This window comes from Chiloscyllium punctatum, unplaced genomic scaffold (genome assembly GCF_047496795.1).
Source record: "Chiloscyllium punctatum isolate Juve2018m unplaced genomic scaffold, sChiPun1.3 scaffold_154, whole genome shotgun sequence".
Classification (NCBI taxonomy): domain Eukaryota; kingdom Metazoa; phylum Chordata; class Chondrichthyes; order Orectolobiformes; family Hemiscylliidae; genus Chiloscyllium; species Chiloscyllium punctatum.
The window spans coordinates 462,577-489,743 of record NW_027309888.1 but is presented as its reverse complement, the minus strand read 5'-3'; the positions used below and the strand labels follow the sequence as shown (position 1 = coordinate 489,743).

Below are 27,167 nucleotides of genomic sequence, written 5' to 3'. Positions count from 1 at the left end.
ATCCTGTTTATAGAGGTCCCACCTTCCCCAGAAAGAACCCCAGTTATCCAAGTACCGAAATCCCTCCCTCCTGCACCATCCCTGTAGCCACGCATTTAACTCTTCTCTCTCCCTATTCCTCGACTCTCTCTCACGTGGCACGGGTAACAAACCAGAGACAACAACTCTGTTCGTTCTAACTCTGAGCTTCCAACCTAGCTCCCTAAAAGCCTATCTAACATCCTCAGCACTCCTCCTACCTATGTCATTGGTGCCAATATGGACCACGACTTCAGGCTGCTCCCCCTCCCCCTTAAGGACCCGGAAAACACGATCAGAGACATCACGTACCCTTGCACCTGGGAGGCAACATACCAAACGTGAGTCTCTCTCGTTCCCACAAAACCGCCTATCTGTGCCCCGAACTATCGAGTCCCCAATTATTATTGCTCTGCTCTTCTCCACCCTTCCCTTCTGAGTAGCGGGGACAGGCTCCGTGCCAGAGGCCTGAGCCCCGTTACTTACCCCTGGTAAGTCGTCCCCCCCACAAGTATCCAAAACGGTATACTTGTTCTTGAGGGGAACGGCCGCAGGGGGTCCCTGCACTGGCTGCTTCCTCCCAGTCCCCCTCACTGTCACCCATCGATCTGCCATCTTTGGAGTTACTACTTCCCTATAGCTCCGATCTATGACCCCCTCTGCCTCCCGAATGATCCGAAGTTCATCCAACTCCAGCTCCAGTTCCCTAACACGGTCTTGGAGGAGCTGGAGATGGGTGCACTTCCTGCAAGTGTAATCAGCAGGGACGTCCATGGCATCCCTCACCTCATACATGTTGCAGGAGGAACATTGCACTGCCTTCACTGCCATCCCTCTAAAGCTAACCTTTATTTTAAACAAAAAACTGGGTCTAAAGAATACAACAAGCAAAATTCGGCACTTACCTCCTTACCACAACGGATCTTATTATTAGGTTAGAGGAGGAGGGCGGGTGGGAGGCACTACCTCCGTAGTGCCTCGGGTTCTTCAGCTGTTACAGAAAATAATACACCAGATCTAAACGTTAAGGTTCTGAATTGGACAAAGGCCAATTTTGATGGCACAAGGCAAGAACTTTCATCTATCCCCTCAAGCCTGCTCTGCCATTCAATAAGATCAGGCCTGAGCTTTTCATGGTCTCAGCTCCACATTCCTGCTCTCTCACCATAACCCTTAATTCTTTTCCTGTTCACAAATCTACCTTTTCCCTTAAAGGCATTCAAGTTGATAACGTCAAATGCTGCACTCGGCAGGGAATTCCACAGATGCACAACCCTTTAGCTGAAGAAGCTCCTCCTGAACTCAGTCCTAAACCTGCTCCCCCTTATTTTAAGGTTATGCTCTAGTTTGACCCGCCCCCAGAGGAAATAGCCTCCCTGCTCCAAGCTTATCCACTCCCTTCATAATTTTATTTTTTCCTCTCCAACCTCCTATTCTTCTAAATTACAATGACTGTCAAACCAGTTTTCTCAATCTCTCCACATATACCAATTCTCTCAACTCCCAACTCAAACTAGTGAACCTCTTCTGTACTCCCTCCAGTGCCAGTACATCCTTGCTAATGTAAGGGGACCAAACCTGTACACAGTACTCCAGGTGTGGCCTCCCCAGCACCCTGTACAGCTACAGCAGAACCATCCCTCTAGCAATGAAGGACAATATTCCCTTCACTGCCTTAATTACCTGCTGCACCTGCAAACCAACTTCCTGTGATTCATGCACAAGGACACCCAGCTCCCTGTGCACAGCAGCCTGCTGCATGTTTTCACCATTTCATCAGTTAGCTGTTAGTCTGACCAAAATGGATGACCTCACATATCCCAACATTGTCATCCATCTGCCAGACCCTTACCTACTCACTTAACCTATCTGTCTCCCTGTGCAGACTGACAGTGGCCTCTGCAGACATTGCTCTACCTCATCTTTGTATCAAATATGAACTCTGACACCGTACACTTGGTCCTCAACTCCAAAACATTTGTGTAAATTGCAAACAGTTGTAGTGCCAACACTAATCCAAACACCCATTTATCCCCATTCTTTATTTTTTGTTGGTTAACCGATCCTGTATCAATGATAATACATTACCCATAATTAGATTAGATTAGATTAGATTACTTACAGTGTGGAAACAGGCCCTTCGGCCCAACAAGTCCAAACCGCCCCGCCGAAGCGTAACCCACCCATACCCCTACATCTATATCTACACCTTACCTAACACTATGGGCAATTTAGCATAGCCAATTCACCTGGCCTGCACATCTTTGGACTGTGGGAGGAAACCGGAGCACCCGTTGGAAACCCATGCAGACACGGGGAGAATGTGCAAACTCCACACAGTCAGTCGCCTGAGGCGGGAATTGAACCCGGGTCTCAGGCTGTGCATCTTTACCTTATACAGCAGCCTTTTGTGTGGCAACTTATCGAATACCTTCTGGAAATCCAGATACACCACATCCACCAAGTCCACTTTGTCCAATGCGCTCATTGTATCCTCAAATAATACCAGTAAAACCTTAAACGTGACCTGCCTTTCATGAATCCATGCTGTTTTTGCAAAATGAGACAATTTCTACCCAGATAACTCACCACTACTTCCTTAAGAGATTCAAGCATTTTCTCCCCTCAGAAGTTAAGCTAACCGGTCCTTTTTGAAAAATAGTGGCACCACATTTGCAGCTTCCAGTCTTTCAAAACCATCCCAGAATCCAACAAATTTTAAGTGAATTATCACAAGTCTATTTGTTATTCACCACCCCCTCCAACCACTACCCCCGCCGTCTACTTTAGTCCCTGGGATGCAATCCATTAGAGCCAGGAGACCCATCTACCTTGAGGCTGTTAACTTTCCCAATATTACCTCTTTACTGGGAATGATTGCATCTCTGTCCTCATCTGCCATTGCTTCCATAGGCCTGCGACAACAAGAGTACAAAGACAGTATGTTCCTGTTAAGGCCAAGGCTGGAAGGTGTAGGGAATGCTGTCTATCGGAAGAAATTGAGGGCCTGGTCAAGAAAATGAAGGAGGCATATGGCAGGTACAGAGAGCTGTTTTTGTGTGAATCCCTAGAGGAGTATAGGGGCAGTAGGAGGAGACTCGAGGTAAACCATGAGGGCAAAAAGGGGACATGAGATAGCTTTAGGAAATAGGTTTAAGGAGAATCCAAAGTGATTGTACAAAAACATTCAGGACAAATGAGTAAGCGGGCAGAGAATAGGTACCCACAAAAATCATCAAGGCTGTCTGTGGAACCGCAGGAGGTGAGAGCGATTCTGTATGAGCGGAGAGGTTTTACAAACAAACTGTGCACATCGGAAAACACGTCCCAGTCTCTTGTTTTCAGTAAACGGTGAATTGCCTCAGTGTGGCTGCAGGCATGGGTGCGCGCCGCCATCTTTATTTGGGGCAAAAATTCACTGGACACGTGTGGAGCCACCAGCTTTGTAGGGGGCAAGGTGCAGCCAGGTGCATGTGCAGCCTTTCTCTGGTACAGAGTCATTGGGCAGGATTTACACAGAGCACATTCAAACTCTGAGAAATGGATGTTTATCTCGGGATTTGTTACGTCATTCATTTAAATGATTTGGTATCATAAATGAGTTTGCAGGTCATACAAAATTGGAGGTATTGTGGATAATGAAGAAGGTTACCTCAGATTACAATAAGATATTGATCAGATGGGGTTTCATTTAGAGAAATGTGAGGTGCTGCATTTTGGAAAAGCAAATCAGGGCATGACTTATACACTGAATGGCAAGGCCCTGAAGACGTTTGCGCAACAAAGAGACCTTGGACTGCAGGATCATAGTCCTTGCAAGTCAAGTTGCAGGTAGATAGGATGATGAAGAAGGTGTTCAGTATATTTTCTTTCTTTCGTTAGAGCATTGAGTATAGGATGTGGGAGGTCATGTTGCTGTACAGGACATTCGTTAGGCCACTTTTGGAATATTGTGTGTAGTTCTGGCCTGCCTCCTATCAGAAGGGTGCTGTGAAACTTGAAAGATTTCAAAAAGGACTTACAAGGATGTTGTTAGGGTTGGAGGATTTGAGCTACAGGGTGAGGCGAAAAGGCTGGGGCTGTTTTCCGCTGAGTGGTGATGTTATGGAGGTTTATACAATCATGAGGGGCATGGATAGAGTAAATGAACAAGGTGTTTTCCCTGGAGTGGTAGTGTCCAGAAGTACCGGGCATTGCTTTAGGGTGAACAGATAAAATTTCAAAGGGCCCTAAAGGACAACTCTTTCATGCAGTGGGTGGAATGAGTTGCAGAGGAAGTGGTAGAGGCTAGTACAATTAAAACATGTTAAAGGCATCTAAATAGACACATGATATGATTAGGAAGCATTTACAGGGATATGGGCCAAGTGCTGGCTAATGGGAATAGACTAGGTTCGGATACCTGTTTGGCATGGATGAGTTAGACCGAAGGGTCTGTGTCGGTGCTGTATATCTCTATGACTGTGGGATCATAACAGCTTATACAGCTCTGCTTCATCTCTGGGCTCCCTCATGACCACTTTGTCAATGTCTAGCTTCCTCAATCTCGAACAATGGGTGTATTTTTGGTCTGTTTGGTATTTTAATAATATAAAATACCAAAGGGTGTATATTTGGTCTGTTTGGTATAAAAATAATAACTATTATTTTTACAAACATTTCTGTAAGTTAATTTTTCACTGCCGCCCAGCCCCTGACCATGTGCTGCTTATCAATATTTTCTGGAAAATCTTTAACAGTCAAGAATTCCTTTTTCTAATAAGCAAGTGTATCTTCCTTCCATTTCTGGCTATCTCATTCTGCACTATTTTCATTCCCTGTAATCCGTTTTGAACTCCTTGAAACATCAACTGTGTTTCTCCGTCCACAGATCCCAGTGATTAATGCCAAAGCCCTGTTGCCTGTGGAGAGGGTGATGTTTGACTTTCTTGTACAGCTGCAGTTTGTGTGGTGAAGGTGCTCCCACAATGTGGTTGGGTAAGAGACATTACAGAGTATTCATTCAGCAACAGTAAAGATCTGAAGATAATGTCCAAATCAACAACAGTTCATATTTTTATTATCATGCTTATAATTCCACAAAAATATTATTGAGAATTTTAAACATAAGGCCAGAGCTGGTGATATTAGGTCAGGTGACCAAAACCATTGCCAAATAAGCAGGTTTTGAGGAATGTCTTAAAGGAGGAAAGCAGACCTGTGAGGTTTTAGCTGCAAATTTCAGACCTTGTTGCTTTGGCAACTGTAAAAGCAGCCACGCAGGTGAAGTAATGAATTAACAGATCATTGGGAGTCTCGAACAGAATGGGTTGTCGAGGTCTCAAAGGTTGTCTGATGCAGCGAGCTAGGGATGATCACAACCAGGAATTAAATCAAGAGTGAGAATTTTAAATTGAGGGATGTGGGCTGGATGCTGGCGAGATTGAGTTGGGATATCTGGTCAGCATGGATGGGTTGGATTGAAGGGTCTGTTTCCATGCTGTACATCTCTGTGGATCTATGTTGTTGATTATGAATAGGAGCCTTTTGATGGATCAACAAGTTTTGGTACGAGGGAGTACTTGGGCAGCAGAGATTTAGTTTTTCTTGAGATTACAGGGAGGTTGAATGTGGGAAGCTAGCCAGGAATATGTTTGGATAATGAAGGCTGGAGATAACACAGAGATGGATGAAAGTGTATAAGCTGAGACAAGGGTGGAATCAGCTAGAATTAGTGATCTTGGAGTGGGACTGGGCTGTCACCCTCACCTCACCTCTGGGATTCAGTTAGTTGTCAGGTTGTGAATCAGGGCGGTTACACAATCGGGAGCTGAGTGGCCCTGGTGGAGCCTAAAATGAGTGTCACTGAGCTGGCTGTTGCTGAGCAGCTGCTGCTTGGTAGCCCTGTTGATAACATCTTCCATTACGTTACTGCTGATCGAGTGTGGACTGACAGAGGGAAATTGGCTGGGTTGGATTGCCCTGTGTTTTTGTGTTGAACGTTCCTGGGCAATGTTCCACATTGTCGGTAGATGCCAGTGCAGGAGCGGTACGTGACTTGGTGGGTGGTAAGTTCTGGAGCACAAGCTATCAGTATTATTGCAGAATATTGGCAGGGCCCGTAGCCTTTGCGCTACTTAACCATTTCCTGATGTTATTCAAACTCAACCGAACTGGCTTAAAACTCACATCTGTGATGTTAGAAACCACTGGAGAAGGCTAAGATGGATCATCCCATTTTGCACTTCTGGCTGCAGATTGCTGCAAATGCTGTTCTCTTATCTGGTGCATGGGTGTGTGAGGCCCCTCCATCAGTAAGGGTGGGGATATCTGTGATACTTCCTCCAGTGAGTTGTTTAATTGTCCATCACCGTTCACAACTGGTTGTGGCAGAACTGCAGAGAGCCGATCTGTTCCACTGGATGGAGGATCACTTAACTCTGTTGCTTGCTGCTGATGCTGTTTGAAATGCAGATGGTCCTGTTTGGTAGCTTCACCAGGTTGGCACTTCGTTTTTAAATCTGCCTGGTGCTGCTCTTGGCATGCCCTCCTTTCCTGTCCATTGTGATGGGTGAGAGCAGGATTTACAAACCCATGAGATTACAGATCGTGCTGGAGTACAGTTCTGCTGCTGTTGATGTCCCACAGTGCCTCATAGATACCCAGTTTGAGATCCTACATCTCTTCGAAGTCTGTCCCATTTCGAACGGTGATAGTGCCACTCAACACAATGGAGGTTTTTCTCAACTTTGGAGACTTGTGTCTCCAAAACGAATGTGTGATGGTCGCTCTTACCGATACTGTCATGGACAGATGTATCTGAAGCTGGTCAATTCATAACAATGAGATCAAGTATGTTTTTCCCTCTTGGATCCCTCACGACCCCCTGCAGACTCAGTTGAGCAGCTATGTCCTTCAGGACATGGCCAGCTCAGTCAGTAATTCTGTTGCAGAGTTAGTCTCGATTGTGAACATTGAAATCCTGTACCCAGAGGACCTTTGACACCTTTTTACTTCCTCAGTGCTTCCTTCAGATGTTGTTCAACATGAAGGAGAACTGATCCATCAGCCAAGGGAGGACGGTACGTGGTAATCAGCAGGAGCCATGAGACTTCCTGGTCTCTGGAGTCAATGCTGAGTACTCCCAGGGCAAATCCTCCATGTCTGTGCCACGACCTCTGCCTGGTCTGTCCTGCCGGTGGGGCAGGACATATCCAGAGATTTCAGGAGAAAGTGAAGACTGCAGATGCTGGAGATCAGAGTCAAGAGTCTGGTGCTGGAAAAGCACAGCAGGTCAGGCTGATGAAGGACTTAGTCTCGAAACATCGATTCTCCTTCTCCTCAGATGCTGCCTGACCTGTTGCGCTTTTCCATCACCACAATCTCAATATCTTGGGATGGTGATAGTGATGGTGGTGTCTGGTGGTGTCTAAGTCTGTAAGGGTTGATTTCATGAGTATGACTCTGTCAGGCTGTTCCTTGATTGGTCTGTGAGACAGCTCGGCACATTTTGGCACCAAAATCCAGATGTTAGTGAGGAGGACGTTGCACCATCGAGAGGGCTGATTCTGTGGTTGTATTTTCTGGTGCCTTCTTAGATGCTGAGTGGTCCAACCAGTTTCATTCCTTTGTTGAGACTTTGCAGTGATTAATACAGAGAGTAGCTGGCTGGGCCACTGTCAGGTTGACAGGGTTTTTTCTGCCATTGACAATGATTCCATGGAGATCAGGAGTTTCCTAATTCCAGTTATTTTTTCTTAAATTCAGATTCCACTGTCTGCCAAGATGGGATTCGAACCAGGACTTCAGTCATTTGTTTAATATTTTGGTTAAAATTTAAAGACATTAGGTTTGTTCACTCACTTTAAATATCACTTACCCAGGTTTTGTTTCTTTGTGAAACACTGTTCATCATCGTGTCTCCTCCATCCTTCTCTCCAACAACAAGAGTTTGGAGCACATGGAGTTTCTCTGTCACTAAGACTGAGATAATCTGATCTGCTGCTTCCCTCCCTCCCACTAGCCCACGGAGCCAAACTGCCTCACGTGGTGTTCCCGGTTTTTGTCCAAACCTACATCTTTCTCCAATCTCATCTCATGTCCAGCCTTATCAGAACTCACCTTGACCCTTTACCCTAATCTCACTAAACCATAGACTTTCCAACTCTCTTTCCTCCTCCACCTCATCAGTCCCCCTCACCGATTCACAGACATTGTTCCTTGTTCTATCTTTTCTGGTTATGTCCTTCTCTCCCATTCTGTGAAAAACTGATATTTGACCTCACCGTTGTTGGAAAATCCTGCTCCATCTCCACTCTCCCTTTTGTTTCTGAATTCCTTGCATTTGATGTCCCTCATGGATCTATCCTTGGCCCCTCCTGTGTCTCACCTACACACTGCCAGGAGGTGACATTGCCCAAAAGCACCATGTTGGGTTTCACATGTACACTGACGATGCCCAGCTCTCCCTCCCTATCATCCCTCTCCATTACTCCACTGTTACTCAGTTAACGAATTGCTTACCAAATTCCCACTACTCGATTAGGTGCAGTTTCCTCCAATGAAACATTGCAATGTTTAAACCCGTTGCCTTCCAAATTCCTTTCCCTTCCTGCTGAACCTCTCCCTCTCACTGGGAACTATGCAGCAGAACTAGACTCTTCACAATACTGCTGTTATATCTGACGCGAAGCTGACCTTCTGATTAGACATTGACACAATCCCAAACACCAGGAATTCCAATCTCTAAACCGTTGCTTATCTCCTCTTCACCCTAGCTCCATTGCTACTGAAACCCCTTACCCATGTCTGTGTTGCCTTAAACTTGATGAATCCAAAGCAGAACCCTTCATTCTGTGACTGGCTCAGAATCTGGTTTCAGACTCCCCTCTCAGTATTTACCCTCAGAGACATCAGTATTTATTCTGTCAAACCCCTTAAGAATCTGGTGGTGTGGTCTGATTGTAGGTGGTGGAAATGGCAGAGGATGATGTGTTGTATCTGGGTGGAAGGTAAGGACTGGGGGGGGGGGAGGGGGGAGGTGTTCTATCCTTGTTGCAGTTGGAGGTGTGGGTTTCAAAGGCAGAGGTGCGGGAAGTGGAGGGGATATAGTGGATGGTGTTGACCACATGGGAGGGGAAATTGCAGTCCTTGAAATACGGGGCAATTTGGAATATTCTGGCTTCACTGGAACACAGCAGTAAGCATGAGACAGAGATGTTGGCCAGGGAACAGGTTCATGTGTTAAAGTGGCAGGCAGCTGGAAGATCAGGGTCTGTTTTTGCAGCAGAATGTAGATCATCTGTCGCCATTTTTGGCACCTCCACTGAGATGCTGCCAGACACAGCTTCCTGTCCCCTCCATTAACAGCTATGCACCCTCCCAGCCAGATCGTAATCCACTCCTTTGTCTTTCCAAATGTTCTGGTCTCTCTTTGGGTTCTGTCCCTGCCTATTATTGACTCTTTAACCCCTATCTCCTGCAGTACAAAGATCTGCAGGTTAGTTGAATTGGCCAAGCTAAATTTCCCATGATATTCAGGGATGTGTAGGTTAGGTGCATTAGTCAGGAGAAATGTAGAGTAATAGGGTAGGGGAATGGGTCTGGGTGGGATACTCTTCGGAGGAACGCTGTGGACCTTTTGGGCCGAATGGCCTGTTTCCACACTGTCAGGATTCTAATTTTCCCAGCTCCCATCGGTTCTGAGGAAGGGCCACTGGACAGATTTCTGTTCCCAGATGCTGCCAGACCTGCTGAGCTTTCCCAGCACCTTCTGCTTGTTGTTCCTGATTGACACCATCCATACACCTTCTGGGTTTAATTCAGACAGGGGGAGGATCCCACCACTGACCTCACAATGGGGTCCAGCTGATTGATGGAAGCTTCGGACCAATAGGAAAGATTGGTGGGACCGGTGGACGAAGTGGAACCAGCTGGTCATCCAAACAATGGGAGTGAATAAGTGGTGTGGCCAGTGGGATGACACGTCACCAGTAACTCTGCTGATGCAGTGCCACGTGAGTTGGCCGTTGGTGAATGTGGGAGACGCAAACAGGGAAGGGGAGAGTGGCTTCAGAGACAGGGAGATAATGAGTCACTTTAGACTGGGAAGTTTTAATTACACTCTGTGCGGGTCGTTAGTCTGAATTAGAAACTCTTAATCCCGCGTTTGCAGCAGATGGGAAGATGGCTGCGGACATCAGGCATTGACAGTTCCTGGGATATGGCTGCCATCGTTATTGGGGGCAAGGTACAGTGAGGCGCATGTGCAAGTCTCCTTCATAGGATGGGGGGTGCGATTTGAAGAGAGGCATTTACACATCAAGCACATACCAAGAGAAAAGTATGTCTTTATATTCTTCCTGCACTGACTGTGAGTTTTGTTTTGTGAATTCATTTCATAGGATATTAAATCAGAATAATTGAGGCTGGGATCTCAAAAGCAAGTTATTAGAGTCAATGGAGTCATTAGGATCTGAATGTCATTGGCATTTAACTGTGGAAGGAGAAAGGTTTGTCTGTTCTGTTTGTGGGAAGATATCTCCAATATTTTTGTTAAGCAGAAAGATGTACAAATTCGTGATTGGATTACCCTTTGGGTCTGTGCTCTGTTCTGGGCCCTACAGCTGAGGAAGAAGATATTTGCCTGAGAGGGAGCACAGATTCATCCAGATTACACCTCGTCTCTTTGTAAGAACTCTCAGATTTAGACCCAATCACCCACTTCATGATGTTAACCTGTAAACTTCATATTTTCAATTACCTGCAAACTTCGCTTTAAAAATCCTTTTGGACTCAAATTCCAGTACCTTTTCAGGTGGAATGTTCCAGCTTCTGACAACTGTCTGTTCATTCAGAAACTGCTGAGGTCCATGTTGACTCTGGGGTTACAAAGGGCTGAATTGAAAGGTGAGGTGCTGTCCCTGAGCTCCCATTGAGATGCATTGGAACAGTACAGGAGGCTGAGGGCAGTGTAGGTGTGAACAGACAATGAAAATGACAGGGCTGCACTGTGAGGGCTGCTTGGCTCAATGAGAGTGTTTTGGAGTTGGGTGTAAACAGAGGGAGGTGAGACAGGGAGAAGGTGAAGCTGAAAATCAGTTTGAGTTCAGGCCGCTCAGAAATTCACATGGTCCCAATGTGAACAGCCAGTTTTTAAGTGATACCTGCGGAGTATTTGTTAAGAGTTTTTAAAGTATTTTTCCTGACGGCAGTTGAGAGTTAACCACATTGCTGTGGGTCTGGAGTCACATGTAGGCCAGACCAGGTGAGGATAACCGTTTCCTTCCCTACAGGACATTAGTGAACCAGATGGGTTTCTAACAATCAACAATAGTTTCATGGTCATCATTCACCTTTTCATTCTAGATTGTATTGAATTCCGATGCTGCCATCAGCCATGTTGGGATTCTAACCCTAATCCTCGGATTTTCGAGCAGTAAGACTGTGCCTTTGTTTTGGTCTGTAGATGAAGGCGGAGAGATGGCCTGTTGCAGAGTGGCGTGCTGTTCCTGTCGGGTGTGGGAGATTAGGGAGAGTTTCAATGTCCCTGATGATGATGTCTGCAGGAAGTGTGATTGCAAATCCTATTGGATCGCATGGATTGGTGGAGGAGTGATTTAAGGCAATGAGGAATTGAGAGGAGCCGGGGGGGTGTGATAGGTGGCAGTCTCAGGAATGCAGGATACTGCAGATACAGTCAGGTAGATGGGTCACTGCCAGGAAAGCTAGGAGGGGTAGGTCGGTACTGCAGGAGTCTCCTGTGGCTATCTCCATCTCAGACAAGTATACTGTTTTGGAAAATGTAGGTGGTAATAGACTTTCAGGGGAATGTAACACTGACAGCCAAGTTACTGGTACTGAGACTGGCTTCTAACATAATGTGAGGTATATCTAGTTCCACACGATCAATGGTGATAGGGGACTCTCTAGTCAGGGGCACAGTCTGCTGTTTCTGCAGCTGACAGTGAGACATCAGAATGGGGTGATGCTGCCCTTGTGCCAGTGTCAAGGATGTCTCACAGAGGGAGCAGAATATTCTCAAAAGGGAAAATAGCCAGTGGAAGGATATTGTACATTGGTACCAATGGCATAGGTAGGGGAAAGCATGGGGTCCTGAAGAGCAGGGAGATTTGCTAGTGCTACTGGGGAGGCATTAAATCAGTGAGGGAGTCAGGGTAATCCTAAAGAGATAGTGAGAAAAGAGGTGAGTCTGAGGCTGGTACTGTTCACCAGTCAGACTGTCAAGGCAGGCAAGAGCAAGTCACAGAATGAGGTGGGACGGACCAGTTGCACTGCATTTATTTCAGTGCAAGAGACCTGACAGGTCAGGCAGGTGGGCTCAGGGTATGGTTTTGAACATGGCACTGGGATATTACAGCAATTACAGGGACATCACTCAGGGATGGATAGGACTAGCAGCTTAATGTTCCAGGATATAGATGCTATAGCAAGGATTGAAGGGGGCCAACAGAGCAGGGAGAGAGGTGTTTTTGATTAGTGATAACATTATGGCTGGGCTTCGGGAGGATATTCCTGGGAGTACATCCAGGCAAGTTATTTGTGTGGTACTGAGAAATAAGAAAAGGATGACCATCTTACTGGGATTGTATTATAGACTCTCTCCCAATAGTCAGCAGGGAATTGAGACACAATTTTACCAGGAGACCTCCGTTATCTGTAAGAATAATATGGATGCAATGATAAGTGGTTTTAACTTTACCAACATGGCCTATGAGTGCTGTAGTGTTAAGGGCTTGGATGGAAAGGTATTTGTTCAGTGTGTACGAGAACATTTCAGATTCAGTTTGTAGGATGTACCTACTAGAGAAGGAACAAAACCTGACCTGTTTTCTTTATTCATTCTCAGGATGAGGCTGTCACTGGCTCGACCAGCATTTATTGCTGCGTTTACCCAGAGGGCAGGTAAGAGTCAACCACGTTGCTATAGGTCTGGAGTCCCATGCAGACCAGACCAGGTAAGGATGGCATTTTCCTTCCCTAAAGGTCATGAGTGAACCACATTGGTTTTTCCAACAATTGACAATGGATTCCTTGTCGTCACTAGATTATTTTTTCCCAGATATTTATTGAATTCACATTCCAAAATCTGCTGTGATGCGATTCAAACCAGGGTCCCCAGAACGTTATCTGGGTCTCTGGATTAACTGTCTAGCAATAATTTCACTCCGTCATCACTGCTTCTTAGAAAATGAGGCAGGGTGAGTGACTGAGGTATCAGTGGGGCAGCACATCAGCACCAAAGATCCCACAGTATTGTGGCACAGTGGTTAGCGCTGCTTCCTCAGCACCAGGGACCTGGGTTTAATTCCAGCCTCAGGTGACTGCCTGTGTTCACGTTGGCACATTCTCCACAGTGTTTGTGAGGGTTTCCTTCGGGTGTTCCAGTTTCCTCCCACAGTCCAAAGATGTGTAGGTTAGTTGGATGAGCCATGTTTAAATTTCTCATAGTGTCCAGATGCAGTTGATGAGGTTTTGGGATGTGCAGGCAAATCTCTGCCTGATGTGAAAAGATCCTTTTGTGGTCTTGGACAGTGGTCAGAGGGAGGTGTGGCCGCACGTTTTACATATCCCGTGGCGGCAAGGGAGGGTCAAGGGTGTGGAGGGTGGGTTGGTGGGTGGGTGTGGACCGAACATGGGAGGTGCAGCGGGAATGGTCTCTGCAGAACGCAGGTAGGGTTGGGGAGGGAAATATGTCTCTGGTGGTGGGGTCTGACATGAGGTAGCAGAAATAACAGAGGTTAATGTGCTGTATCTGGAGATTAGTGGGGTGGAAGGTGAAGACCGCAGGGTTATATTCTTTATTGTGGCTGGAGGGGTGGGGTAAAGGCAGAGGTGCGGGAAGTGGAGGGTATGTGTTGGAGGGCATTGTTGATCAAGTCAGAGGAAAATTGCGGTCCGTGAAGTCGGCCTTCCTGGGATGTCCTGGAATAGGATCCAAAGAGATTAAACAAATATATCACAGACAAAAGATTAACTGGACCAGAGAATAGGACCCCTTAAAGGTCAACAAGGCTGTCTATGGAACCACAGGGGGTGCGAAAGATATGCAAATATTTCATGTCATTTTTACTGGAGAAGTATATGGAAGCTCGAGAGTTTGGAGAAATAAACAGTGATAACTTGAAAAGTGTCCATGTTACAGAGGAGGTGTTACTGGATGTCTTAAATCGCATCAAGGTGGATAAAGCCCTGGAACCTGATCAGGTGTATCCTGGAACTTTCTGGAAATCTAGGGAAGTGATTGTTGGGCCTCTCCTGAGGTATTTGTATCATTGATAGCGACAGGTGAGGTGCCATTATTTTTAAAAACGTGGTAAGGAGATGCCATGGAACAAGAGAACAGTGAGCCTGAAGTCAGTGGCAAGCAAGTTGTTGGAAGGGATTCTGAGGGACAGGATAACCATCTATTTGGAAAGGTAAGGAATGATCAGGGAGAGTCAATGTGGCTTTGTACATGCACAATTGTTTCTCACTAACTTGAGTGAGTGTTTTGAAGTGACAAAGAAAATTGATTAAGCCAGGCGGTGAATGTTGTTTATATGGACATTCAACAAGGTTCCACAAAGCAGACTGGTTCGCAGGGTTAGATAACATGGAATGCAGGGAGAGCAAGCCAATACAAAACTACCTTGAAGGGAGGAGACAGAGGATGATGATGATGGAGGGTTGCTTTGCGGACTGGAGGCCTGTGAGCAGCAGTGTGCTGCAAGGATGGATATTGGGCCCTTAAATAAATGACTTGGATGTGAATATATGAGTTATGGTCAGTAGGTTTACAGAAGACACCAAAATTGGAGGTGTAGAATGAAGACGGTTAGTTCAGAATACAACAGGATCTTGATCAGATGGGCCAGTGGAGCAAGGAATGGCAGACAGAGTTCAATTTAGATAAATGTGAGCTGTTGTATTTTGGAAAGGCAAATCAGGGCAGGACTTATACACTTAATGGTCATGTCCTGGGGAACATTGCTGAACAAAGGGACCTTGGAGTGCAGGTTCATAGTTCCTTGAAAGTAGAGTCACAGGTAGGTAGGGGAGTGAATGCAGCATTTGGTACGCTCCCCGTTATTGGTCAATGCATTGAATGCAGCTATTGTGATGTCATATTGTGGGTGGACAGGGCACTGATTACAGCTCTTCTGGAATTCTGTTTTCAGTTCCAATCTCCCTGTTCTCGGAATAATGTTGAGAAATTGAAAGGGTTCAGAAAATATTTGCAAGGATTTTGCCAGGGTTGGATGGTTTGAGCTATTGGGAAAGGCTGACTAGGCTGGGACTATTTTCCCTGGAGAGTTGGAGGCTGAGGTGATCTCATAAAATCATGAAGGGCATGGATAAGGTGAGCAGTCAGGGACTTTTTCCCAAGTTCGGTGGGTCCAGAACTAGAGGGTAAAGGCTTAAGGTGAGAGGGAAAAGATTTAAAAGGGATCTAAGGGGCATCTTGTTCATGTTGAAGGCATTGCAAGTATGGAATGAACTGCAGAGGAAGGGGTGGAGTCTAGTACCATTGCAGCATTTAAAAGGCATTTGATTGGGTACTTGAAGAGAAATGTTTTTAGAGTGATAAGGGTGAACCGCTGGCAAATGGGACTCCATTAATGCTCTCCGTTATTGGTCAATGCATTGAATACAGAAGCTGGGATGTCATATTGTGGCTGGACAGGACATTGATTAAGCCACTTCTGGAATTCTGTTTTCAGTTTGAATTACTCTGTTCTGGGACGGATGTTGTGAAACTTGAAAAGGTTTGGACAAGATTTACAAAAACGTTGCCAGGATTGGAGAATTTGGGCTACAGGGAGAGCCTGAATAGGCTGGGGCTATTTTCTCTGGTGAGTCAAAGACTGAGAGGTGACTTCATGGAGATTTATAAAATCACGAGGGGTGTGAATAAGGTGAGCAGCCGGGGTCCTATTTCCTCAGGTTAGGTGGGTCCAAAACTAGAGCACCTGGGTTTAAGTTGAGAAGGAAACAATTTAAAAGGGATCTATATGGCAACATTTTCAAGCTGAGTGTGGTGTGTGTATGGGAGGGGCTACCAGATGAAGTAGTGGAGGCTGATAAAATCACAACATCTAAAAGGCTTCCAATTGGGTACATGGTTTTGATGGATACAGGCCAATAGATGGTAAATGGGAATCCATTAGTTTAGGATTCCTCGTTGGCACAGACGAATTGGACTGAAGGTCTGTTTCTTTGATCTTAATAAATTAAGATGCATTCCTCTCTTTTGTGGAGAGCTAGCTGCAGCACAGATAATTATCCTTGGAGCTGAGAAGGTGAAGCAGTGATTTCGACCTGGTGCAGATTTGGTTCCAAGGTCTTGAATTTGCAGAGAGAGAGAGAGAGGAATTGTTCACACTGTCACAATTTTTAGTAACTTTCAAGTAATTGGCAAATAATACAAGGTGAAAATGTGAACACTATTTTATTCAGTAAGTTCTGAGCATCTGGAACAGTCTGAATGACACAGATTCAGCAGGTCTTCTGAAACAGACTTGGAATTTTACTTTTTAAGGAAAGATTTGGGGGGCTATGGGCACATGGGAGGGGACTTGGGACAGATTTGCAGCATCTCCAGAGGGAGAGAGTACAGCCCCAATGGGCTGAATAGCCCCCAGGCCCTGTGCTCTGTGATACTGTCCCATTCACTGTGAATGATGAAGCTCATCCCTGGGCAGAGAGAGGGATTAGCCCTCCACTCTCATCACAATGGGGCCTCGCTGATTGACGGCAGCTCCAGACCAATGGGAGGAGAATCTGTGTGGTCCTGTAGCCAATGGGAGTGAATGAGGGGTGTGGCCAGCAAGACGACACCTGTCCATGAGCTGTGCAGGTGCAGTGTCACTGTTTGGGGTTGGGAGAGACAGCAGAGACTGGGACAGAGGCTGTGGGACCTGAATTACAAACTCCCGGTAAATTAGAACCAAAAAACTGTGGAAGATGTAAATCAGAAACAACAACCAGGAGGTTCTGGAAAAGCTCGGCAGGTCTGGCAGTATCTGTGATGAGAAATCAGAGTTAAAGTTTCAGACTCAGTGTCCCTTCCTCAGAACAGATATTACTGAGAAAAAAAGGTCAGTTTATGTGCAGAAGTTAGTGTGGGGGCAAGATAAAAGGAGTAAAGGATAGGTGGGGATAGAGTGAGAAGAACGGTTGGATAAAGGAGTGGATAACGATCTGGCTGGGGGAGGGTCTTTAGCTGTTAATGGAGACTGTTAGTGGCTAACCATAGGTAGTGTGTAATGGCAGGCTGTGAGAACGAGGCCTGGTGTGTGGGTAGGGGGGGGCTACGACATGAGGTTGTTAACTTATGGTTAGCCAATAACTGTCTCCATTGTAAGCTGTTGCCCACCTTTATCACTCCACGATTGGAGCTGCCGAGGACACAAACCTTTGGAATATCTTCCCTAACTCCCTCTGTCCGCCTTAAAGATGTATCTAAAAATCGTTCCCTTTAATCAACGTTTCCATCATGCGTGAAGCATTTTAGGAGATTTGTCAATGTGAAAAGCTCCATACAATGCAGGTAGTTGTTGTTATTGTCTGACATCAGGAGAAACAGGGATGAGCCCTCTCTCTCTCTGACCTGATGAACAGCAACAAAATCAGGAAGCACTGAGCATGCTCCAGCCCACAATGGGCCTTGGATTATTGATGTCAGCGCAGGACCAATAAGAGTTGGGGAACGGGGCAAGAGGTGCTAGTTGGTCCTTCAACCAATCGGAGTGAATGAGGGGCGGGACAATACTCAACCATGTCATAAACTTCACTGGCAGCACAGTGCTGTTGTGACCAAGGCATTGGAAATGTGTGAAGGTGAAGGGCAGGGGAAAAGAAAGGCATATTGACCAGGAAGAGAAGGAAATTTTCATGGTATGGGATAAGAGGTTTTACAGAACTTAGTGCACTTTGTAAAACACAAATTTGAAAATCCCAAATTCTGCACCATTTTCCCTCCCTATAATCCATTTTGTGCTCCCTGAAATATCAACTGTGTGTTTCTCTCTCCACAGATACCAGTGATTAATGCCAAAGCCCCATTGCCTGTGGAGAAGGTGATGTTTGACTTCCTTGTACAGCTGCAATTCCTGTGGTGAAGGTGCTCCCACAATGTGTTTGGGTAAGAGCTGTTATAGATTATTCACTCAGTAACATTGAAGAGTCGACATTGTGTGTGCAAATCAACAACAGTTTTTTTTATCATGTTTATAATTCCACAGAAATACTATTGAAAACTTCTGACATAAGGCCACAGATGGGGATATTAGGTCAGGTGATCAAAAGAATTGCCAAATAAGCAGGTTTTCAGGAATACCTTAAAGGAGGAAAGCAGGTCTGAGGGGGTAAGGGTGGGAATTCCAGACCGTGTTGCCTTGGCAACAGTAGAAACAGCCAGACAGGTGAAGCAATGAATAAACACATCGTTGGGAGTCTGAAAGAAAATAAGATGTTGAGGTGTCACAGGTTGTGTGGTTCAGGGAGACAGGGATGTTCACAGCCAGGAATTACATCAAGGGTGAGAAGTTTAAATTGTTGCTTGTTAATAGGAGTCTTTTGATGGATCAACAAGTTTTGGTACAAGTGAGCACTTGGGCAGTAGGGTTTTAGATACTCAAGAGATTACATGTAAGTTGAATGTGGGAGGCTGGCCAGGAGTGTGTTTGGATAATGAAGTCTGGAGATAACACAGGGATGGACGAGTATTTCAGTAAATGGGCTGAGACTAGGGTGGAGTTGGGTGATGTCACTGATGGAGGAATAGTGCTTTTGGAGTTGGGCTGCTCCTCCTCCTCATCACTCCCCCTCCCCAATTCACAGATATTGTTCCTTGTTCTGTCTCTGTCTTTTCTGGTTATGTCCTTCTCTCCCATTCTGCTACAAACTAATATTTGAACCCACCGTTGTAGGAAAAACCTACTCCATCCCGACTCTCCCTTTCCTTTCTGAATTCCCTGTATTTGGTGTCCCTTAAGGATCTATCCTTGGTCCCTCCTGTTTCTCACCTACATACTGCCAGGAGGTGACATTGTCCAAAAGCACCGTGTTAGGTTTCACATGTACACTGACGATGCCCAGCTCTCCCTCCCCATCATCCCTCTCCATTACTCAGTTATCAAACTGCTCATCACACTCCCACTACGCGAATGGCTGCAATTTCCTGCAATGGAACATTGCAATGGTTAAACCCATTGCCTTCAGTTGCTATTACAAATCACTTTCCCTTACTGCTGAGCCCCTCTCTCTCCCTGGGAGCTATCTGAGGCAGAACCACACTCTTGACAATATTGCTCTCATATCTGACCCCAAGGTGACCTTATGATCAGACATTTACACAATCACAAACACCAGGAATTCCAATCTCTTAAAATCTTTCTTGTCTCCACCTCACCCCAGCTCCATTGCAACTGAAACCCCTGACCTGTGTCGGTGTTACCTCAAACTTGACGAATCCAAAACAGAATCCGTGATTCCGTGACTGACCCAGAATCTGGTTCCAGACTCCCTCATGATGGGCAACATCCTCTCCGTATTTACCCTGTCAAACTCTTTAAGAATCCTACATGTTACAATGAGATCCCCTCTCATTCTTCCCAAATCCAGTGAGTAGAGTCCCAACTTCTTCAGCCTTTTCTTAAAAGATAATCCCTGTAAACCAGGGATCATCCCAGTCAATCTTCTGTGAAATGCCTCTGATGGAATGATGTATTTCCTTAAATAAAGGGACCAAACCTTCTGTCATTACTCCAGATGTGGTCTGACTCGCACTTTATAAAGTTCCTCTCAGGTATATACTCCAAACAACTCCCTTTAAACTTGCACAGATGTTGTTGGAAATGCTCAGCTGGTCATGCAGCATCTGTGAAGAAAAATCAGTTAAAGTTTTGGGTCTGGTCACCCTTCCTCAGATACGTTAACTCTAATTTCTTTTCACAGATGCTGCTAGACCTGCTGAGCTTTTCCAGAAACTTCTGTTTCTCTGCCTGGTTTCCACCATCTTCAGTTGGTTTCGGTTTTCACATCCTTTAAACTTGCCATCTCTCCTCTAGAATTTGTCATTTCCACCTTGGAAAAAAGATTCGCATTTGTTTGGTCTCCCCTACTCTGGGGGAAAAAAAAGAAACCATTGCTATCATTGCTCCTCATAATTTTATAAAGTTCAATAAAGCCACCTAAAGTGTCCAGTGCTGCAGGGAAATAGCCTCAGCCTATTCAGCCTCTCCCTATGGTTCAAATGTTCCAATACTGGCAACACCCTGGAAAAACTTTTCAGAACTCTTGCAAGTTTCCCAACGTCTTTCCTATAGCAGGGAGACTGGAATTGAAAGCAGTCTGGGGATTCCAAATTTGGCTGAGCCAATAAACTGTACAACCGAAACATGATCTCCCAACTCCTATACTTAATGCACTGCCCAATAACAGCTAGCATACCAAACACCACTTTGACCGACCTGTCTACCTTCAACCACACTTTCAAGGAACTATCAACCCACACTGCATGGTCTGTTTGTCTGTCAACACTTCCCAGGAACTTGTCATTAAGACGTTGAGTCCTATTCTGGTAACATCTTTCTGAAATCAGGGAGACCACAATTGAATACAGTATTCTAAAACTGGCCTCAGCAATGCCCTACTCAGTCACAACGTGACCTCCTAATCCCTATACTCAGTGACAGAATCCCTACAGTGTGGAAACAGGCCTTTCGGCCCATGAAACCATACCAACCATCGGAACAGCATTCCACCCTAACTCTGTAACCTGCCATTACCCATAGCTAATCCGGCTAACCTGCATGTCTTTGGATTTGTGGGAGGAAATTAAGAGCACCCAGAGAAAGCCCACGCAGACACACAGGGAGAATGTGCAAACACCACACAGACAGTGGAATCGAACCAGAGTACATTTATTGATCAGCACATTCCATTCAATGGTAGTGTCCCAAATGCCACGTTGAGCACCTGATCTCCCTGAAACTCTACTTTCCAAGAACTACGCAGTTGTTCTGAGACTTTCAGAGGGAATTAAGGTGAGGAGGAGAAAACAGGAACAGGGTTGAGTTTTAGATCTATAAAATAACTCTCCATCTTCTCCGCATCTTCCCCTGCTCTGTCTGCTGTCCCACCCCCCCCCCATCGGCCTGTCTCTTCCCCCCTCAACTCGTCGGCCTGTTCCCTCTGCCCCCCCACTTCCCTCCTTTGTTGGTTGTCTCTCCACCCCCCCCCCCCCCCCCCCCCGGTCGGCCTGTCCACATTCCCCTCAACCCGTCGGCCTGTTTTTCCCCCTCTGTCGGCCTGTTCCTCCTGCCATCTCCCCCCACCCCCGGGTCTGTTTCCCCTTTCTGTCATTCGCCCCCCCCCCCCTTTGTTCCCCCTGTCTGTTCCCCTCCCTTCTAATCCCACTTTCTGTCCTCATCTGTCTCTATGCCACCCCTCTCTGTCCCCCCTCTCTTTCCCCACCCATTTCAGTCCCACCCCTCTCCACCCACCCACCCCCTGTCTACCTGCCTATCCTCCCTCCCAGTCCCCTAGTTCTGTACTCCCCCACTGCAGGGCAAATATCTTGTCTATTTACCCTATCCACGCCCAGCCTGATTTTAAAAATCTCTTTCAGGTCACCATTCAGCCTCTGCCGCTCCTGGGAAAACAGCCTATCCAACCCTGGCAACATGCTATACTTCATTTCTGATCTCTTTAAAGTTTAAGAACATCCATCTGATAGGAAGGAGAACAGAATTCTATGGTATATTGATTCGGCACCTTTTGCAATGTCCGGTACAGCCGCAATATGACCTCCCAACCCCTATACTCAATGCTCTGACCAATAAAGACAAGCAGACCAACTGCCGCCTTCACTATCCTATCTACTTGCTACTCTACTGTCAAGGAACTATGAACCTGCACTCCAAGGACTCTTTGTTTAGCAGCACTCCCCTGGAACTTACTATTAACTGTATAAGTCCTGCTAAAGTTTGCTTTTCCAAAATGCAGCAGCTTACATTTTTCTAAACTGATCTCCTCAGCCCATTCACCCATCTGATCCAGATCCTCTTGTACTCTGAGGTAATCTTTTTCACTGTCTACTACACCTCCCATTTTGGTGTCATCTGCAAACCTACTTACAATACCTCTTATGTTCACATCCAAATCATGGATATAAATGATGAAAAGTAGTGGATCCAGCACCAATCCTTGTGAGACTCCACTGGTCACAGGCCTCCAGCCTGAAAAGCTCCCTCTGCCTTCTACCTTCGGGCCAGTTCTGTACTCCATGCGATCTAACCTTGCTGACCAGTCTCCCATGAGGAACCTTGTCAAACACGTTACTGAAGTCCATGTAGATCATGTCCATGCTCTGACCTCAGCAATCCTCTTTGGTACTTCTTCAAAAAAACTGAGTCAAATTCATGAGATATGATTTCCCATGCACAAAGCTGTTATTAGTATCCAGGATTTAACTCTGTACATTGGGGTCTGCGTTGCCCAGTTATAGGTGTTAATATTCTGGATGAAGTTCAAGTACACCAGCATTTTGTCAGTGACTCTGTATTGAGTCTTGTTAATGTCACCAACACAGGTGAGTTCCTTTTGAAAGGCAGTCTCTTTATCCCTTGCCCACCAGGAAATGGTGGTGTCCTTACCTCTGGACTAGGAGGATCAGTCTCAGAGTTGAGAAACAGCATCTTTGAAGAGGCTGATTAGTAAACCTGCCCAAGCCCTCAGGCCATACAGTCTCCCAGCTGTCCCTGCCTGAGTCTCCAAACAGAACCTTCCTGTAGTTTCTCTCCTGTCAGACTCTCCCATTGCTCAGTTTGTCCAGGATCCCCTCCTGCTGCTGCACTGATCCTGTCCCTCACTGACCTGTCCATCGCCCAGTGTCCTCCACTTTCATTCACTGTTCACAATCCCATTGACCCAGTCCTCCCGCCCCGCCCCCTCCACTCTATAGAGACTGCTCAGTGGTTAGCACTGCTGCCTCACAGCACCAGGTACCCGGGTTCGATTCCGGCCACGGGCGACTGTCTGTGTGGAGTTTGCGCAATCTCCCCGTGTCTGAGCGGATTTCCTCCCACAATCCAAAGATGTGCAGGGCAGGTGAATTGGCCATTTGAAATTGCCCATAGTATTAGTTACATTATTAGGGGGAATGGGTCTGTGTAAGTTACTGTTTGGAGGGTCGGTATGGACTTGTTTGGCCGAAGGGCCTGTTTCCATACTGTAGGGATTCTGATATATTGGGCAGCAGCTGCTGTCAATCACCCAGACTCCTGTATGATCGGGAGCACGTGCTGCAGGAGGGGAGACCAGTGCACGGGCGCAGTGCTGACCAATTGTGGGAGTATGCGCAATATGGGTCAGTGCCTGGGAAGGAGGCTGTGGGTGTGAGGGATTAATCTATCATTAGCAGCTTCATCCCTCTGGGAGCAGGACCCAGGGGAATGGCCCTTCTCTTGCTACCCTGACATGTGATCAGACTATCAGTGGGGCAGCGTTTTGCAGAAAGTTATCAGAACTCTTTTGTGAAGATTCAGGGTTGTTATGGAAAGAGACAAGGATGGGCCTGCAATTAAAATTCTAATTTGACTCATTTTAGTAAGATGGGTCTTGGCCAGAGTGAGCAGGAAGCAGTGTATGCAGCATGGTTCTCATCAGGAGCTAGGAAACTGAGTTCGAAGAAAGTGTGTGTGAGAACTGGGTGTGGAGGAAAGGAGTGGGGGGATTGGTTTGGATTTCAGTTCACAGAAGAGAGAAATTGTGAGACTGAGGTTTAAAGCTTTGGGGGAACAAGGAAACTACAGTTTAATACTACGATTGTCTTATGAATTTCCATCCTGTATTAACAGTGGTAACTTGTGTGCTCTGTTGTATGGTACTGAAAGGGTTGATTTGCGGATGAGAAATACAAATTGAACTTCATGTTCAGATCTGATGGTTACTTGATCTGTGCCGATCTGAATATCATTGGCCTTTTCATCTGGAAGGAAAGGTGTGCATTCTGTCCGTGGGCAAATATTTCAAATCTCAGTGTGACTGGAAAAGTACTGAGACACTGCCAAGTCCATGTCAGCATGGTGAGTGTGGAGAGAGATTTCATTTGCTTTTGAAAGTCTGGAAAATCATGCCACATTTCCCAGGAACAATTAAGCCACAACTTTGCTTTGTAGAAGGACAAGTCTTTCTGGCTGCATGGTTCATTAAAGACACAAGGATACCTACACCATGGGAAGCACTATGAAAGCAGGATTGTTGTCAAGGAGTTCATTCTCGAGCATGGATTGTAATCCATTGGCATTGTCACGTTGGTTCCAGCGCTGTGGGGAAACACTGGAAATATGATGAATGTAATGTAGGTTTCAGTTATTAAACTGTAAAAAGTGCAGAACAATTTACAAGGATGTTGCCAGAGCTCAGCGGTCTGAGTTATAGGGAGAGGTTGGAGAAGTGAGGATTTTATGTTTAGAGCAGAGGAAACTGAGGGGGTTCTTTTCTAGAAGTGTATAAGACCATGAGAGGCATGGATAAGGCGAATGCACTCAGTCTTTTTCCCAGGAACTCAAGGATTGGACGGCTTGATTGGATCAGTTTAAGGTTAGAGGAGAAAGAATAAAAGGGAAGCTGAGGGGCAACTGTTTTACACAGAGGGTTGTATGAATATAGAATGAGCTGCCAGTGGAAGTGGTTGAGGTGGGTACACTCACAACAGGTAAAAGACATTTGGACAAATACATGGATAGGAAAGGTTCATAAGCAGATGGGTCAAGTGCAGGGAAATGGGGTTAGTGTGGATGGACATTCTGGTCAGCATGGGCCAGTTTGGGCCAAAGGGCCTTTCTCTGCTGCAGGATGCTATGACTCTAAGTGCATCTGCTATTTCTCCCCCTAACTCTGTTGGTATCCTGGGATGTATTCCATCAGGGCAATGAGACCTGTTTACCTTTAGCTCCATTAGCTTGCCCAGCTCTAACTCTATCGTGATAATGGTTATTATCTAGGTCCTCACCTTCCTCAGTCTCCTTATCAATTACTGGCATGTTCTTCATATCCTCCACTGTGAAGACTGACTGCTGTGTGCTCATATTCCTGAACCCTGCTGGATAGGAATAACCAGGCACAGAACTCTGAGAGGTCTTCTTTGAGTCTTTTATTGATGAAACACGGCAGTTACATGGATAGTGTACATGCAAAACACCTCCAGGCAGCATCAGGTAACTCCCCGCCTGTCCGATGTACGGCTCCCATTCTTATACCTTGGTGGTTTGGGACTTTGAATAGAGACTGTCTCTCAGTATTATCTCCATGGCAACGGCAATTAGAAAGTCCAGTTCAGTTTAGCACTTTGTGGTTAAAACACACACCCCTCCCCCCACACCCCTGTGGCTCCCTCAAGTATCTGACAGACGCTTCAGCTTCAGTGGGGTATCTATCAGGATTCTGATGTGGAGGTGCCGGTGGTGGGGTGGACAAAGTTAAAAACCACACATCACCAGGTTATAGTCCAACAGGTTTATTTGGAAGTACAAGGCTTTGGAGTGTGGTGTGATTTTTAATTTGATCAGGATTATCTCTATGGTAACAGTTAAGTGCTTCAGCAATTACAGAGGCCATATGTTCCACACACAATAGGTTCCCCTTTAGCAGGGTAAACTGCTATTCTGGCCCTGGGGATAGCTACTCATCACTTTTTTCTCCCCCAATCCCATTTCGCTTTCTGTTGATCTTTAAAGTTTTTCTAATCTCCTAGTTTCTCCTTGGTCTTTGCCAATTTGTATGCCTTCTATTTCAATTTGATAGACTCCCTTATTTCCTCAGAAACCCACGGCAGATTACGCCTTTTCCTACAGTCCTTCCTTTTCACTGATATATACTTTTGCTGAGCACTTTGAAAAATTGCTTTGATATTCCCCCACTGTCCGACAACTTTCCCATACATAAAGCCTTTGCTTCCAGTCTACATTAGCCAACTCCTGCCTCATCCTATTGTAGTCTCCTTTGTTTAAGCACTGGATCTTGGGATTGGATCTAATCTTCCGGCATTCCAGCTGTATTCTAAATTCAACCAGATTTATCAGAAGTCTTTTATCAGATTACGAGGTGCGACAATGTTACCTGGGTGTTTTGCATTTCATTCTCAAAGACCTTGGCTTTGTAGTAAAGTATAGGATAGATATTCACAACAGAGTATTCTGGACGGTGTGAATGTACTGCACAGTCGAAAACTATAAATCACTGTCCCCCTCAGTTTAAAATTGCAAAATCATTATCTCCTACACGCTTCCTCACTACCTAAATTTGGAACGCTAATCCACCTGACTATCCTGCATTTTCCCAAATCTCCTTTGGTGAAGATGGTGAGTTTTAATTCAGCATTCCAGTTATTACCGTAAGAAGATAAGCCCTGGGCACAGGGGAGGCAATGCAGCCCTTTGAACCAGCTCCACCATTTAATACCATGTTGATTGAGCTCACCTCGGTCTCAGCTGGATTTTCCCACCTGCTCTCTCTCACCCTTCATCTCATTGCAAAATAAACATCTGCTTCGCTTCATTAAATCTACTCATTGTCCTGGCGTCCACCGCATTTTGAATAGGGAATTCCACAGATTTGCAACACATTGAGACAAGTACATTCTTCTTCATGAGAATATAATAGAGTCCCTGTAGTGCAGAAACAGGGTATTCATCCATGGAGTCCACACCAACCCTATGATGAGCATCCCATTCAGACCCACTCTATCCCTGTAACCCTGCATTTCCCATGGCTAATGGCCTAACCGGCACATACATGGACACTGTGGACAGTTTAGCATAGGCAATCCACCTAACCTACACATCTTTGGACTGTAGGAGGAAGCTCGAACACCCGAGGAAACCCACCCAGACATGCTGAGAACGTGTAAACTCCACACAGTCGACTCTGGCTGAAATAAAAGCCGGGTCCCTGACGCTGTGAGGCAGCAGTGCTAACCACTGAGCTACATCTGCTTAAAATCTGCTACCCCTTATTAACCTCCCTACTCCGCAATTGGCTAAATCAATGTTCCTTATGTCAGAAATCAGGTTGTGGAAGCAGATGTCTCAGTAAAATCCAGTACCAGCCCGTGTCTGAATGGGGATCCTATACACAAGACCCTCCATCCCTCACTTTTCATT

At 45.9% G+C, this 27,167-nt stretch overlaps 1 long non-coding RNA gene across 4 annotated transcripts in view; it reads left to right on the top strand.

Annotated features, from left to right (window-relative positions):
- The window catches only part of LOC140471691 (uncharacterized), a 61,406-nt gene that overhangs the window by 14,102 nt on the left and 20,137 nt on the right, over positions 1–27,167 (top strand). For 3 of the 4 annotated variants that reach the window (XR_011957198.1, XR_011957197.1, XR_011957195.1), the window contains exons 2-3: positions 12,866–12,974; positions 18,036–18,142. This is a non-coding gene — a long non-coding RNA (uncharacterized lncRNA). Of the gene's footprint in view, positions 1–4,888; positions 4,996–12,865; positions 12,975–18,035; positions 18,143–27,167 lie in introns of all 4 variants that reach the window. The other variant, XR_011957196.1, reaches the window with a different exon arrangement.